This window comes from Ranitomeya imitator, chromosome 4 (assembly GCF_032444005.1).
Source record: "Ranitomeya imitator isolate aRanImi1 chromosome 4, aRanImi1.pri, whole genome shotgun sequence".
In the NCBI taxonomy this organism is placed as follows: domain Eukaryota; kingdom Metazoa; phylum Chordata; class Amphibia; order Anura; family Dendrobatidae; genus Ranitomeya; species Ranitomeya imitator.
This window is the reverse complement of record NC_091285.1, coordinates 200,814,590-200,829,689: the sequence shown is the minus strand read 5'-3', so window position 1 is coordinate 200,829,689 and position 15,100 is coordinate 200,814,590. Positions and strand designations below refer to the sequence as shown.

General features: G+C 41.9%; 1 protein-coding gene across 2 annotated transcripts in view; it reads right to left on the bottom strand.

The window, feature by feature from the left end:
- The window catches only part of IGF1 (insulin like growth factor 1), a 195,728-nt gene that overhangs the window by 48,363 nt on the left and 132,265 nt on the right, over nucleotides 1-15,100 (bottom strand). The window lies entirely within an intron of this gene.

The following is a 15,100-nucleotide window of genomic DNA, read 5'->3' as shown; positions in this document are numbered from 1 at the left end:
AATGTGCTCAAAAATATGTCTGGGCTCTACAGAATTGCTATGAGGGTCTACCAGGTCTTGTTTGGCAATCTTGTGCTTTAGATAATGCTAAAACTGGAGTAGAACACAAGGGCAATGTTACTACCACCATGGATTCAGCCATGTACACATTAAAGCAGCTTTCATATCACTAGCACCTTTAGAAATATATTTACTTAGAAAATTGGTGATGTGTTCAATACTTATTCCACCCGCTGCATATTTATATACATATATAATATGTGTCATCCACATCCACATTACTTTTCTATAAAGCTGATCAAAAAAAAAAAATCATTTTTAGTCTATCACAGCAGAAAAAAAAAGATGAGTCACTATTGCCAGGAATCTGAGCCTCGACCCTTAGATTTTCTGCAGATGTTATGGATGGATGCCAATGAACTATCTGTTGTGGAGAAGCTATACAATTTAATCATCGAGGATTATCACAACAATTTATATTTCATTTTTAATATAAACTCAAAAGCTTTAGGAGGAATTGCCCTTTTTGCATCTCTGGCAGCTTTATACCTTTAGCTATATACACAAGGTCATTTCTTCAATCCTTAAATTAGCTATCCTCCCATTTCTTGCTGTTGCCTGATATTCAAGTACATATTGGGAAGGGTCCAAAGAATGCACACTTGTAGATGGAAGCCCAGGCCCGCAAAGCATGTGTGTTCTGTGAAGCCCTTTTAAAGTGTGTTTCCCTGCAATTAAATATTAAAGAACTTATCCCTGACTAAGACTGATCTGATTTTTTCCTTATGTGGTTAAACTTTATTACTGGGATACGTCAAATGCTTGGCTCTTTTTACATCTCTCAAATCCCCTCGCTTTCTTATTATCTTTTGTTAGTTTAAAAAGCACAAGTCAAAGCAGCCCCTCCTAAGACTACTAATACAACGGGGAATTCATGTTGGGGCTTCACATGGCTGACATACGATACTCCCAATCTGGTTTCATCCTTACGAGATGCCAATGCCCAACACCACTTATTTATGTAGACATGAAGAGCTCATTATCAAATGTATGCTGACAGCTTGCAAATGTATTTGTTTTGTTATCAATCTCCATGGCAAACTTATTGGTACATTTTCCCTCTTGGCTGTGGATGTCCGATATTAAACTGTAATTTGCACAGATTTACTGTCAGAAAGTAGGCTTCACATTTGACATCTATATCAAAATGTGCGTTGCTCAGCTATTGCTAAGCACAGTTGGGAGCGATGTTGGCTATCTTAGTAGGGTCAGCCCTGTACACCAGGAGATAGGAAAAGAGTAGTATGAGAGCAGGAAAATAGTCACGAGTGGTCGCCATTAGTAAATAAATAGTATCATTTAAAAAAAAAATTATAGCAAAATCTCTATATAAATTTTTTTTCTAATTTCTGTCTTCTTAATAGCTCCTTCACTTGGAAAAGTTATTTTTTTTAACCTGGTTTAAACTATAAGAACACTACAGAATTTGACACCAACGCTGCTCTTCAAGAACAGAAGATAAATTTTAAGTTGAGTTTGAGGGGCTTATTGCACAATATGTGGGATAGTTTGTAGCATTTAATGGGAAAATGACCATAAACCCATTACACTAAAGACATTTTAGCTTCTATAATGAATCTCAGAAACAAAAGGACCTTAAATTCATTATAGGTTTTAAAAGGATTAAGTGTTAGGGTTGGCGGATTGCACTAAATAAATTTAATAAAGAAGTACAATCGTAACCCGGAACCACCATGCAGAGGTGTTAAACTGCAGCTAATGGCAACAATGGCAGAACACACAGTGAGTGATTGCTAGCTCGCACTGAGTTACACATCACTCGCACACAGAAACAGAATAGATGCTCTGCTATAGTGCTGTGTCACCTGCACACAGTGACCGAAAAGATACTCTGCTATAGAGCTGTGTCACTCGCACACAGCAATGGAATAGAAATTATGCTAGATACGATGCCTGTTAACCTCACAGGAGATTGAAATCCGCACATGGGGTAGATAGCAAACAGTAGTCACACAGCCAGCAAACAACACTCAGCCAATTCCTCTCCAGAGGTGCCAGAATTCTAATGACTAAACACCAGCCCTGTATTCACTCAGACAAACTCCTCTCCGGAGGTGCCGGAATTCTAACGTCTTACCATTACCACCGACCCTGAGCACATGCTGACATAGACCACACTGTTGCAATGTCACAAACACACACGTAGATTGGTTGATACTAGCACACCGGCGTGAGCCTCTGAGAGCCTTTATACATAAAGCTCAAGTCCAGTCGGACAGGACCTTGCCCGTGGACAATCCGGAGCTGCCACATCTCCAGAGCAGCTGATGACCGACCACCAATGACGCCACATGACGAGCATGCTCAGTAGGGTGATTTCTGGACTTAGTCTCCAGAGCGTTCACTCATCATTGCCTACTGCTGGTTACTATAGGCTTGGCTGAAGAGCCATTAGTAACCAGACAAATAGCACGAGACTGAGCAAGATGCTGGGACTGATGTCTATGCTCAGCAGCACCTGCAGCAGCCAAAGCTGGAAGGGAGACCGCAGATGAAGGCAAGGCAGCGGGAGAATCCTGGCGCCCAATAATAAGTCAACAGGTTTTTGCTATCCCATCTGAGAGTGGTATAATTTGGCAGCAGAGACCCTGATTTCAAGGATGTATCACTTACTGGGTTACTTGCTGCAATTTTGATATAATTCCTGATTTATCTGCTGCAAATCTATCAGTTCTCTGAATGCTGAGCTCTGTATATCCTCGCCCACACCACTGATTGTGTATAAGCAGAAAGCTGCCAATCAGTGGTGCTGTTATACAGAGTTGATGAATATGGAAGACTACCTCGCAGCAGGTTTACTAGTCCTATTGTAATAATCTCCTGCTGAAAAACTATGATTTAATTAAAACTACAAAAAACAGACCAGCAAAGGCATAGCTAGGGATTCAGTTCAGGGGAGGTGAAACATCTTAGTGCACCTCTAACTACAAGTTTGGTCACGCACCGTAATTGTGGGTATAGGAGAACCACAGCAGACGACAGAGCTGTTACTGAAAAGATATCTACACAAAGACAAACACCGATATTACCGCAATATGATGGCGATATAGAGCTAGATACTAGTCCTGCAGAACATATTGAGATTGCAGTGCAGTTATGTATAGTGACATATTGCTGGCGTTCTTTCTGATGGAGCCATTCATTTTACCGTCCTTTCCATCTGGCCCAGACCGATATGACAACTTCTTCCATTCATGCCTCATCTGCACAGATTACATCAAATACCCATTAGACTTCTCATATTTCCTGCATTGTCCCCATTGGAATCTGCACAACCCTGCTGTTGCCTCATTGCTGAGCCGCTGCTGCCGTATGTGTCCCTATTACTGTACCTGCTTTTTGGCACAATAACAGCCCTCATCTTACTGCCCCACATAATAATGTCCCGCAATGTGTGCCCCTTACACAGGAATTATGCCTCCTGTGTGCCCTCCAGATGGTGAAATTGCCACCAAGAAAATGTTCATGTCTTGTGCAAGTGCCCTAGAAAACAGTGCCCATATTTTGCCCTTAGAAAGTAATAATTACCCCTGTGCATCTTTGATGGTCACAATACCCTGAGTGCCCCTATAGCCATAATGCTTCTTAAGTGTCCACTTAACATTTGATAATGTCCCCTGAGTCATCCAATGTACAGTTCCTCTATACACAGTATGATGGGCCAAGAGCTTAGGCTACTTTCACACTTCCGTCGGTACGGGGCCGTCGCCATGTGTCGGCCCGATGTACCGACGGACGTTGTGAAAGAAATGAACAACGGGGACAGCGGATGCAGTTTTTCAATACATCCACTTCCCCATTGTAATGTCCGGGGAGGAGGGGGCGGAGTTCCGGCCATGCATGCGCGGTCGAAAATGGCGGACACGTCGCACAAAAAATGTTACATGGAACGTTTTTTGTGCCAACGGTCCGCCAAAACACGACGCATCCGTCGCACGACGGATGCGATGTGTGCCAATACGTCGCAATGTGTCGCTAATGCAAGTCTATGGAGAAAAAAACGCACCCTGCAGGCAACTTTGCAGGATGCGTTTTTTTCTCCAAAACGACGCATTGCAACGGACGTCACACGACGCTAGTGTGAAAGTAGCCTTAGCTAAAAACAATATGATATCCCCACAATTCCCTATATACAGTATGATAATCCAACAACTCCCCCTAGACACAGTATGGTGGGCCCACAGCTCCCCTAAAAACAGTATAATGGGTCAGCAGCTACTCTATACACAGTATAATGCCCACACAGCTTCCTAATACACAAAATGATGGGACCACCACAGTTTTTCTATACACAGTATGATGTTTTCACTGCTCCCTCAAAACACAGTATAATGAACCTCACAGCAGAACCCACATGCTGTAATGGCACCTGCATTAGCTCCCACACTGTATAAAGGACCCCACAGTAGGCCTCAAACTGTATTATGCACCCCACATTAGCAACCAAAGTGTTTAATGGCCCCAACACTTTATGAGAGCCCCAAAGTAGTTTCTATAATGCATGAATCCCTTCACACTGTTTCAGGGTCCCCTACAGTAAGCCCCACACTATATGAAGCCCTATTCATTGTTTATAATGCCTCCATAGTCACAACACAAGTTTTATTTTAAATAAAAACATCATATACTCACCTAAACAAGGATCCTGACGAAGTCCTTGTGGACCAACACGCTGATATCATTGGACGACGCACGCACAGCACATCATAGTCCCAGCATGATTACGTCACCGCATCGGGTATCACATGTCCTGTGAGTGCTCCGGCGCCACCACCAATGCATCACACCGCTGTTCTGTAGACCACAGTCATAAAGCACCCTACAGTTTCCAGAACAGAGAGAGGTAGTGCAAAGAGATTATGTCTTCCTGCTCTACTGCAGAGTTGACCTATATCACCATGCTGCACATGCTGATACAGTTAAGGATGGCGGTAAATCTGGGTGAGCCCCTCTTATCGCAGGGCCCAGGGCAACTGTCAGTGAGCTAGGCTACTGAGACCAGTAAATGACACATTGCTGTAATCAGGGTCTTTATCACTTCTTCATGCTCCTCTCAAATGAGGTGGCAAAGTCCTAAGGACAGATTCCCTCTAATAAGCTGTAGGGGGAACAAAAAATTTACATTAACATAAAAATATCAATTCATGCACAATAGTTTTAAATCTAATGCACAGCAAGTTACCTCCCAAGTTCCAACCGCTACATATTTTATTCCTAGGAATAATGGAGAATGGAGAAATTCCCTGAGCGGCTTGTGGCTGGGAGCAGCACTGCGCTGAGATAAGCGTTGAAACTTTGATAGGGGTACAGAGTTAAAACCAGGGCTGCAGTCCCTCAAATCTCAGGAACAGTTGTGGTTCAGACAGTTAGATCATAAAGAGATGATCCTATTTATATGCCATCACTTACTCTGATGTGAAGAACCCTATTTACCACATTCAGTGTCTAAGGGTTGGACAAACATTTAGTATTTGCAACAGCTTTTTCTGCTGTAAAAACTGGAGTGTTGGCAGGAAATTAACTGCATAAAATATGGACATTTTAACCATGTTTTTGACATGCGTTTTTATTTGCATTTTTTCACTATTCATTTGAATAGGGAAAAAATCCGGTAAAAACACTGAAAGAATTGACAATCTGCAGATTTGAAAAAAAAAAAAAACGCTTTGAAGGTTCAAATTCACAAGGAAAAAGTCATCAGCATGCGCATGAGATTTCTGAAGTCACATTAACTTTACTGGCTGCATTGATGTATTAAGAAATAATTTTAAAGCCTCACCGTATTGTTCAATATCAGAACCATTCCTGATATAGCATTACCACTCCAAGGAAAACCACTGACCCATGATAAAAAATTGCAAATTGCGGCAACTGGATAAAATCTTCCAAAATTTATTTCAAGGCATAAAATTGCAAATACAGAGAGGTAGAGGACTAGAACTCTAGTGCCACCTATTGGAAGTAGTAATCCTAAAAGTCAATGTCGACCCTTTTGCTTAACTTGTCACTCTCCGCAAGGAGAAACATTACTATTTGGATCAAAGGCATACAATTAAAACTCATGGTGGTAAATGGACTAAAGCTCAAACACGTTTCAGGCATCAACTGCCTTTGCCCTACTTTCATGCCTGAAACGCGTCTGAGGGTTACTCTATCTACCACCATTAATTTTAATTTTATGTCTTGAAACAAAGTTTTGCACATTTTATCCAGTTGCCGCTATTTGGAAATTTTTCTAAATTTTACTGGCTGTTTTTCTTTTTTTAACAAAGCAAAAGCTGAGCAAAAGCGCAACATGTGAACAAGCCCTAAGGATTGTAAGAGTATTTCAAACTAAAATTTCTGGGTTAAAAAAATGTTCACATTTAAGTTACTATTAGTGATGAGCGAGTATACTCGTTGCTCGGGTGGTCTCCGAGTATTTGTTGGTGCTCGGAGATTTAGTTTTAGTCACCGCAGCTGCATGATTTACCACTGGTAGACAGCTTGATTACATGTGGGGATTCCCTAGAAACCAGGCAACCCCCACACGTACTAAACTAAATCTCCGAGCACTAACAAATACTCGGAGATTACCCAAGTGTGCTCGTGAAAACCCGAGCAACGAGCATACTCGCTCATCACTAGTTACTATGTTTCTCTACAGAATGTTGTCATAGATCTCTCCTATAGACAAAATATTTCCTCCCTTATGGTACTTCTATAAAGTTAGGGACCATCCCAATTGGGTACACTTTGTCGCAGTGGGTTGTCGCGATTGGGCACACCTTGTTGCGGTTTGCTCTTTTGAGCAAAATAGTGTCAACTAAGTACCTGTGAAGTTAGTCACAACCCACGGCAAGGCTGTTAATCAGTGCAGTCAGACATTACGGAGTCAATACCAAACGATCATGTAGTAAACCAAGGGAAAATATGAAGTCGTTAGTCAGGTCACATGCCAGGGTCAGAATACCAGAGAAATAGCGGATAAGCAAAGGGACAATAACAAACGCGTAGTCTAAACACGGTCCAAAGGTCAGCAACGGAATATCAGATTAAATGGGGCAATAACAAACAGGTAGTCTGAACATGGTCCAAAGGTCAGCAGCAGAAGAAGATCAGAATTTACAGCACAGGGTACAGTGTACAGGCAAACACACCAGAGAGCACAAACTTAGAACAAGCTTTTGACTGGCAATAATCTGAGCCAGACAGCTCACATAAATAGCAGGGCAATTACCAAGAACATGGAGCACCTGTAAAAATCTCTGCACCTTCCAGTCAGATAGGTCAACCGAGCTGTCAATCAAAGCACCAACAGCTCAGCATGCCCCAGCACAGGATAGTGTGGCACCCCAGGAGTCAGGTTGCCACAGTGGCATTGCCTCCTTCACAGGAGCAAGAAGGGTCCCCTTACCAGGTGTCAGTAGGAGAGAAGTAGAGCAGAACCTGGGAAGTGGAGTTGTGATTAAACTCGAACCAGAGCTGAACGCTAGGAACCGGATACCAGAGTCCGTGGTTGCATGGGTACTAAAGTCCCAGCAGTTAAATCCAGAGGGTAGGGGACTGCAGGTCTCCTGGCCCAATCTAATACCTGGCAGCTCAGCAGCATGCCAGAGCCTGGAGCCGACACAAAGGAGTGGCACCTGTGATAGGCTCAAGCTGCCTGCCATGCAAGCAATGGTTAGTTTTTAAGAAAAAAAAAGGAGGATGGCGCAGAAGGAAGGCCTCCGTACCTACCTGGCCAGGTGTATCTAAAAATTGCTTCCAGGCTGCCCGGCTCTCCATTACGATCTGTTACCTGTACCCCGGTCTGTACTATCAACCATCAAGTAAAGTAAAAGAAAACTACAGCCCTTGTGTCATTCAGTGATCTCTTGCGCCCTGAGTCCTGCACCACAAGGTACACGAAGCCTAACATAACAGGACCGGTAGCCCTGGAGCCCTGCACCACCTGTGGGGAATAGAACCCTCCCAGCTGCGTCACAATCAGTCCCAGCGGTCTCCTTTAGCAGCGTCGGCCATTCGTTGCCGAACACTACAGGTGGCATCATGTTAAATCCCATATACATATTCCAAATTTTACGGCACAGCCAGGGCCAAGGAGTCAGGTCACGGCCTCGTGACTTCCCCAAAGAACTGTCCAACCCGCTTCCAAGTACCCCACGGCCCTGGTGGGCGTGATAATAGGATGACAAAGCTGTCCATCACAGAATACCTGGCACTGTGCAGAGGAATTGTGACAATACCAAATGTTATTTACATGTACTGTTACTATTTACTTTTTGCAGGGCATATACTCATTTTAATTTTATCTTAGGTTTTGCTTTATAAAGATGACAACGGTAATGGCTTTTATACTATTGATAATCTTTGATATCATATGGCTAACAAGATGACTGATAACGACTTGAAAAGATATTTACAGTATGACGTCCTTGTCCATCCTGAGATTTATATATGAAGTTTACACTTTATTTATAATTTGATATTAGGCAATGTCCATGATGTATCATTTTTACTTGTCCTGTGTCCGTCTTTATATACTGCATCATTTGAGCATGAAGCTTCAGGAAATGTAAAGCAGAACGCTGTATACAGCCAAGCAAGGCTTCCTATAAACAACCTGCTTAAGTTTATCATGTTATATTCCTAAACTACCACATAGTTACACACGTAGAGTAAATACATATTAAATATAATCCAACTATTATAAAAAAACTATTTGAGATAGTGGAAACAATTTCTGCTTGTATATACCAAACATTTTGCTCCATAGCAACATTCTGGATTTATAAATAATATTGTATGCAAGAAATAGAGCGGTGCCCATGATCAGTTATATTTATACAATTCAAGCCAGCCGTGGTTTTGGCTATGCTTGTCGATGTCTATAGCGTGGTCTAATTTGATTTCAATGAATTGTAAATTTAGTAAATCTGATACCGGGTTCAAACTTCATACTTGAATGCACTTCCCGCTTAAGGGCCCTGCTTAAAGTTCCGGTAAAAGTTCCTTGATTTTAACATATTGTGCACTGTGTAATTTTTGGAGAATATGGTATGGTAATCATATAAGCAAAAGTACATTCTGTTTATTAGTAAGTTAGTATTAGGAACATTCCACTAAATAGTAACTGACACTTTTGTTGAAAGGTTTAGAGGGGTTGTCCAGGCTTATGGTTTAAGTTTTCAGTCACTCTATGTGTCTTTAGACTTGTGAATCCTCACAGTGTGCACAGTGTACGCTGTCAGGATTTTCCATTGCCGATGCTAGGAGTGGGTAGGCAATTGATTGCAAGTATGCGATTTGCATATATGCGGTCATCTGACAACTTGATGTGCTCGCCCTCACTCAATACAAGTGAATTGAGTGAGGCTGGATATATCTATTCGGAAGGTGACTGTAAGTATGCAAATTGAAAACTTTCCGTCACATGATTGCTCACTCTCAGCGCCTTCACCGGAGGATCCTGGCAGCACGCACTGTGCGCGCTGTATGGACTCACAAGTCTGCAGTCAAATAAAGTGACTGCAAACCTGAACCCCCAAGCCTGGAAAATCCCTTTAACATCAGTAACACGTTGGTGTCACCTGCAAAACACAAGCTACTATAGCTCTTCCAAACTTTATAAAGTAACTCAACAAATCACAATGAGATTCCAAAAGCATAAAGGAGTCAAAGATTTCTTCTCTGCTGCCGGTTAGATAGAATGAGATAGATAGAAGGGATAGATGGAATATGTTTTACTGTCTTGGGAAAAAAGTCTATTGAAAATGTCCAAAATGTTGTCTCTTTGTGTGCTGCGTCTTTTAAATTAAAGATTCTTCACTTTGATCCAAAGTTCTGGCAGCTTGACTATTCTGTTTTGTGGCCCCTCTGAAGAAGGTGATTGGAGGGCCAATGTTCAAGTTTGTACAGACAATCTCATGAAATTAATTTTGAGAACATTTAAAGAGGTTTTCCATTTATAGACTTGAGGCCTCTCGTAAAAACTCCAGGCACATTTTTATAATTCTGAAAATTAAGGTCATGAGTGTCACTAATTTTTTTATTCTGTTTCAGCTCTCTTCTCCATCTTATGTAGGGCAAGCAAAGCTCAAAGTCTGTGAGGTGTGGACTCTAGAGTGTAAATTTGACGAATTTTGCAAATTTGGCTGAGTGCTAACTATAGTAGATTCAATTCCATTTAATTATTTAATATGCTTCTTGTTAGGACTGGCGGAACGCACCGAGTAAAAGGTGAGACGTTATTAGGTGCGTTCGCAGTCCGGGGTCCACCGTGCAGGTGAGAACCTGCTGCTAGCAAATGGCAGCGCTATATGGCGGTGGAAGCGAACCCTGTTAAGTCACAGGGCCGCGGTACCACACAAAAGAGCGCAAGCAAGGAGTCACCGAGCTCAGTCTCAAGACTTGGGATTTGAGTCCATCTAAACTACTTGCGCTCGACATCGCTACTGGGTGTAAGAGGTGAACTGAAATAATAGTTAGAGCACAAGAGTGCAAACTGTGCCGTACTGGCGGACGCCACTAACCACCCAGACTTGGGCTAAGGAAGCGCTCTAATGGCGCGTGGCGCCGCACTGGCGGTCACAGCAGTAGACGTTGTTTCGTGTGTTAACGCTGTGAGTTCAGTCGGGCGCTAGATAGCAGCCATACACCATATGCGAACAGTCATACAATAGGGAGGGGATTTTAAGGAACGACTTTCACTCAACTACACACACATGTATACAAATGTACACTAGCGCATGGCCGTGCGGTCATGTGAACCTTATATAGCTGCAGCATGTACAGGACCTTCCCAGAAGAACCAATGGGAGGTTGCCACAGAAGTTGAGCACCTTCAGGACCTTCCTGGAGGACCAATGGGATCTGCTGGAGTATTTGAGCATGTGACCCTCGATCTCCAACGGGAGATTTTGCCCTGGGCATGCTCAGAAGGGGAAAAGCAGGACTTAGTCCCAAAAGCGTCTGCTTGCCGCTGCCCAGCACTGGCTTCAATGACAGAAGCTGGAAAAGCAGCAGTAACGCTATGCCCAGAGTGAGACTGAGCTAGGACTGACATCTCCGCTGAGCAGGCTCCACTGCGGCAGGAGAAGAATGGGAGACCACAGAGGAGATAGCCCGAGATTCCCCCTGTGCAGAGGCGGGAACTCGACCCCTAAGGGAATGTGCCCACGCTGTGGATTTTCCTGCAGATTTTTCCGCAGTGGATTTGGAAAATCCGCAGTGCAAAACCATTGCGGTTTTTCTTGCGGATTCTTCTGCGGGTTTTTGACCAGCATTTTCCTATTGGTGCTGGTTGAAACCCGCTGCGGAATCCGCACAAACAATTGACATGCTGCGGAAAATAATCCGCAGCGTTTCCCTGCAGCTTTTTCCGCAGCATGTGCACAGTGGTTTTTTTTCCCTTAGGTTTACATGGTACTGTAAACTTTGGGAAAACTGCTGCGGATCCACAGCGGCCAAATCCACTGCGGATCCGCAGCAAAATCCGCAGCGTGTGCACACAGCCTAACACTTCTTTTTTCCTATTCATAATCTGCCATGAAACAAAATTAGGCACATTTTTTTGGAGATGAAGTAGAAGACTAGAATGTAGGTGGTGTGTATGTACGGAGAGTGTTATCAAAGACTAGGTACATACAAAAAACATGCACAAATGGAACAATGATTATAACTCAATTAACTATTATTTAAGCTGTATATCTAATTTTGCACTCCTCTTTGTCTACTTTTTTGCAAGCTAAACATTCCCAGATCTCTCTACACTGTGACTTCCCTTCAGATATTTGTAGATTTGTAGTCTCCTCTTACCCTTCTTTTTTGCAAGCTAAACATTTCCAGATCCTTTAACTGTTCGTCATAAGACATAGTTTGCAGTCTGCTCACCATCCTGGTAGCTTTTCTCTGAACTTGCTCCAGTTTTCCCAATGCCTTTTTTTATATGCAATGCCCAGACCTGGACACAGTATTCCAGATGAGTCCTGACCATGGAGGAGCAGAGAGGGATATTTACTTCATGTGATCTAGACTTTATGGATCTCTTAAAGCATCCCAGAACTCTGTTTGCCTTTTTTGCTGCTGCATCACACTCTTGACTCATGCAGTCTGTTATGTATTAGTATATCCAAGTCTTTTTCACACGTGCTGTTGCTCAGTTCTATTCCTTTCATTATGAAGAGATAATTTTCGTTTTTCTTGCCCAGATGTAGAATCTTGCATTTCTCCCTGTTAAATACCATTCTATAAGGGTACCGTCACACAGTGAAATTTTGATCGCTACGACGGCACGATTCGTGACGTTCGAGCGATATATCTGTGACGTTCGAGCGATATCGCAATGTCTGACACGCTCCTGCGATCAGGGACCCCGCTGAGAATCGTACGTCGTAGCAGATCGTTTGAAACTTTCTTTCGTCGTCTAGTGTCCCGCTGTGGCGGCATGATCGCATGGTGTAACATATATCGTATACGATGTGCGCATAGTAACCAACGGCTTCTACATCGCACATACGTCATGAAATTATCGCTCCAGCGTCGTACATTGCAAAGTGTGACAGCAGTCTACGACGCTGGAGCGATATTGTTACGACGCTGGAGCGTCACGGATCGTACCGTTGTAGCGATCAAAATTTCACTGTGTGACGGTACCCTTAGTTGCTGCCCATTGTTCAAGCTTATCTAGATCCTTCTGAATCCTTTCTCTGTCTTATCCTGTCTTAGCTATCCCTCCTAGTTTTGCATTGTCTACAAATTTGATTAGTTTACATTCAGTTTCCTTATCAAGATTATTCATACAAATGTTGAACAACACTGGGTCCAGGACAGAGCCTTGTGGTACCCCACTGGAAACACTCTTCTAATTGGATGTGCAACTTTTTTTTATTACTCTTTGCATATGATCACTGAGCCAGTTAGGAATCCCTCTAGCCTTGTCAATCCCATACTTGGTCTCTTTTTTTTTTTTTTAAAGGATAGTATGCTTTGCTGAACTTGAGATATACTATATCTAACACATTTCCCTGATTCACCCAGTCAGTGATTCCACCATAGATTGAAAATAGATTAGTCTGGCATGACTTGTTTGCTACAAACCCATGCTGGCTCTGGTTAATTACTGTATTCTTATCCAAGTGCATGCATATTGTTTAATAATTTGTTCAAAGATCTCTCCTGGTACAGAAGTAAGGCTCACTGTCCTGTAATTTCCTGGCTCCATCTTCTTTCCTTTTTTGAAGAAAAGGACAACATTTGCCCTTCTCCAATCTTCTGGGACTTCTCCTGTTCTCCATGAATTTTCAAAGATTCTCGTTAGTAGTTCTGCAGTTTCCTCTGCTATCTCTTTCAGTATCCTAGGATGTAATTTATCATGTAGTTCATTCATAATGCATATATACATATATTTGTTTGTTTGAATAGGTTAGGGGATTGGTTCACGGGATCGCCATATCCTCGGTTTCAGGCGCTCCAAAGACACAGTTCACACCAGGCAGATTTGGTGCAATGGCCGAGAACTGGGCCTAGTTCACCATTGCCAACTGAACAATCGCTGTACTCACAGCAGTTCCTCAGGAGCACAAAGAGCCTTCACCTTGTGGACTCTCTGCCCTTTTATACCAAACCTGAGCATTGCAAGTGATTAGCCACAATTATCCTGAAAAGCTGTGAGTGGCTAAGTGGAGCAGGGGAATACAACTTTTCCTGACGTGAACGGCAAGACTGGTTTATTTACACACTACAAGATTGAAACCTAGTGGAAAAGTACACATCATCAAACACATTTTCCCTGGTCTTATTACAATATATATACAGTATATATATGTAAATATATATCATGATTTCACGAGGAATGCTGTGACCTTGGGCGCATGTGGAGAACTATCCTGGGCCTCATCAGAGAAGGAAACCCGATTCAATGTCAGAAGCCTAGAGATTTCAGTGCTCATGACGGGTGAAGTTGTTTCACAGAGAGGCCAGAGAGCTGAGTGGTAAAGCGCGTTTAAGGATTTTTTTAAACCTTTTGATTTTGTGCAAATGCAGATTATTATAAAATATTTGAGTAGAATTCAAATCCATTCTAATATGGTTGAAAAGTTGACTTCTGGGTAAATAAAGTTCCCTGCATTCCCTTATTTCCATTGGAGTTCTGCTTGCACTCTATTTTTTTCTATATTTGGAGGTTTTTGTCTGGTTGCTTGAGGAAGTTTTGCACCCAAAACAATTTATATAAGTTGAAAGAATATATTAGAGTGGAAATGAACTCTACTCTTATGCTTCTTTAACAATATTTATCTACCTATTTATCTTTACCTATCTATGCATACTCCTCTTTATAGATGATTTATGAATTTTTTTTAATGGAAAATGGACTGTTGTAAACCTATAAACCATGAGATTTATCATCAGAATGCCCCAGATTACATAGTTTATGGGCAATGAAATATTAAGAAAGTTACGCAATTCTCAGAAGAAATAAACAGTAACTGTAGCTTAGTTGACCTCTGTAGTTCTGTAGAAAAAATGCACGTTCATCAGAGTCCATGCTTGGCTTCCTTTATGATTTGTTTTCCAACCAAGAAAAAGATTTATAATAAAATATGAATTTATAGTCATAAAGCTGACAAGACTCATAATATTTGTAATACTTAAAGGCTCTAGCAAGGATAAAGATGTGTGAGGAATTATTGTGCCAAAAACTCAACCGCTACAACTGGCAAAATTAACGCAACAGCTGAAAAACTACAACCAGTGTAATTATGCCAACTGTCGAAGAGTTATGATATGAGTATCAGTAAATCTGCAGTATATCTAGAATTTAAGAAAGCTTTCTAATATACCATTTTTCTCATGATCTCCATCATTTTAACAATACTATCTCCAATTTGAAATGTCATGGCTTTCATGGTTGATGGTTGTGAAAGCAAATCTAGGGTACATATATATGTATATATACACCACTGTGCAAAAGTTTTAGGCCTTTGTGGAAAAAACGTTGCAAAGTAAAGTGTTTTGAAAAATGGAAATGCTAATAATT